Raw genomic sequence first — 2,874 nt, forward strand, 5'->3', positions numbered from 1 at the left:
CAATCCCAATCGCCCAATTCAGCACACCACCATCCCCACCCCACTGTGGTTTTCCCCCCTTGGTGTCCGTACGCTTGTTCTCTACATCTGTGTCTCAACTTCTGCCCTGTAAACTGGTTCATCTGTACCATTATTCTAGGTTCCACAAACATGCGTTAATATACGGCAGTATCTTTTAAAAATTTAATTGTGAAGATCTAGAAAATCTACTTCTAGAAGTCCGTTATACAGAAATACTTATAAGTGTGCTCAAATATATATATATATATATATGCACAAGAATATTTTTTGCAGTATTGTAATAAGAAAAACCTTGAAACAACTTGAAAGTTCCTCAATAGGGGACTTATTAGTTAAGTAATCAAATTGTAGCACAACCATATGATAAAATATCATGTTGGCATTAAAAGGAATGAGACTGATCTATGCATATTGATATGGACCTTTGCTTCATATATTTTTTTTAAATTATTTATTTGGCTGTGCCAGATCTTAGTTGTGGCATACGGGATCTTTAGTTGTGGCATGCAGGCTCTTAGTTGCGGCATGCAGGATCTAGTTCCCTGACCAGGGATCGAACCCAGGCCTCCTGCATTGGGAGCATGGAGTCTTAACCACTGGACCATCAGGGAAGTCCCTGCTTCATATTTCATTGAGAATATAAAAGAAATCACATGAGGACTTCATCTTTTTATCACCAAATCTACTGTCTACTTACATTTGTGCCTACATTCTAGCTTCCTCCATTGTGGTTAAGAGTGTGGGATCTAATGCCATGTTCAAATACTGACTATAATTTACTAGCTGTGTGACTTTAAGTTATTTAAACTTGCTATGCCCTAGTTTTTTTCATTTTTAAAATTAATGAGGGTAATAATAGTATATACTTCATAGGGTTGTTTTGAGGATTAAATGAATACCTGTAAGGTGTTTTGAATAGTATCTGGTACATACTAAGAGCTCAATAAATGTAAGATTATCATTACAGTGAAGTACCCCTGGTCCTATCAAAGGCCATCCCCTTTATTTATACTTTGGATTCCAGTCCCCTGATTTCTCAAGGCTTAACACAAGTAATTATACTGTCTGTGTCACCAATCTATTATTCCCATCAGCATATAAATATGTTATAGTATGTCCCATTTAAAAAAAAACTTACAATACTTCATATTCCCAAACTATAGCTCCATTTCTCTATTCCACTCAGCACAATTTATTGAAGTTCTCTGTAGTCATGGTCTCCACTTCCATTTTCTCCTAAATCTGTTTCAATAAGACTCTGTTCTTTACTACGTCTTTGGTAACACCTCTCCCATCCATCTTGTGAAATCAATGGTAACTTCTCTGTCCTCATCTCAAACGCTCAGCTGCATTCAATGCAGTTTACCACTTCCTCTTTCTTGAAACACTCTTCTCTTTTTAAAAAATGTATTTCAGGTGTACAGCATTATAATCTGATATCTGTACATACTACAAAGTGATCACTACCACAAGTGTAATTATCATCCATCACCATACAGTTGACCTCCTTCACCTCTTTCACTCACCCCTCCAACCCCTTTCCCCTCTGGTAACCGCTAATCTGATCTCCGTATCTATGAGTTTGTTTTTGTTTTATTTTGTTTGTTCATTTGTGTGTGTGTTTTTTTTAGATTCCACATATGAATGAAATCATACAGTATTTGTGTTTCTCCATCTGTCTTACTTCACTTGGCGTAAGACCTTCAAGATCCACCTGTGTTGTCACAAGTGGCAGGATTTCATTCTTTTTTGTAGCTGGCTAATATTCCATTGTGTGTGTATACCACATCTGCTTTATCCATTCATCCATTGATGGACAATTAGGTTGTTACCATATCTTGGCTATTGTAAATAATGCTTCAATGAACATAGGGGTGCAGTTATCTTTTTGAATTACTGTTTTCATGTTTTTCAGATAAACACTCAGAAGTGGAATAGCTGTGTCATATGGTAGTTCTATTCATAAGTACTTGAGGATCCTCCATACAGTTTTCCATAGTGGCTGCACCAATTTACAATCCCACAAACAGTATATGAAGTTTTCCTTTTCTCCACATCCTCTCCAACATTTGTTATTTCTTGTCTTTTCAATAATAGCCATTCTAACAGGTATGAGGTGATATCTCATTTTGGTTTTGATTTGGATTTCCCAAATAATTAGTGATGTTGAACATCTTTTAATGTACCTGTTGGCCATTTGTATGTCTTTGGAAAAATGTCTGCTCAGATCCTCTGCCCATTATTTAATTGGATTGTTTGTTTTGTTGTTGTTGAGTTACATGAATTCTTTTTGGATATTAACTCCTTATTGCATATGTGATTTGCAAATATCTACTCCCATTCATTAGGTTGCATTTTCGTTTTGATGATGGTTTGCATCACTGTGCAGAAGCTTTTTAGTTTGATGTAGTCCCTTGTTTATTTTTGCTTGTTTCCTTTGTCTTTGGAGTCAGATCCACAAAAACATTACTAAGATCAATGTCAATGAGTTACCACCTGTGTTTTCTTCTAATATATATATATATATATTTTTTTGTGGTACACGGGCCTCTCACTGCTGCAGCCTCTCCTGTTGCAGAGCACAGGCTCCGGACGCGCAGACCCAGCGGCCACGGCTCACGGGCCCAGCCGCTTCACGGCATGCGGGATCCTCCCGGACCAGGGCACGAACCCACGTCCCCTGCATCGGCAGGCGGACTCTCAACCACTGCGCCACCAGGGAAGCCCTCTTCTGGGATTTTTATGGTTTCAGGTCTTACATTCAAGTCTTTAATCCATTTTGAGTTAATTTTTGTGTATGATGTAAGATAGTGGTTCAGTTTAATTATTTTGCATGTGACTGTCCAGTTTTCC

At 37.7% G+C, this 2,874-nt stretch overlaps 1 non-coding gene across 1 annotated transcript; it reads right to left on the reverse strand.

Moving 5' to 3' along the window:
* Positions 1-559: 559 nt before the first annotated feature.
* TRNAW-CCA (transfer RNA tryptophan (anticodon CCA)) lies at positions 560-632 on the reverse strand. The gene has a single exon. It is a non-coding gene; the product is annotated as a tRNA-Trp (tRNA).
* Between the last annotated feature and the right edge of the window lie 2,242 nt (positions 633-2,874).

Source organism: Mesoplodon densirostris, chromosome X, assembly GCF_025265405.1.
Source record: "Mesoplodon densirostris isolate mMesDen1 chromosome X, mMesDen1 primary haplotype, whole genome shotgun sequence".
Lineage (NCBI taxonomy): Eukaryota > Metazoa > Chordata > Mammalia > Artiodactyla > Ziphiidae > Mesoplodon > Mesoplodon densirostris.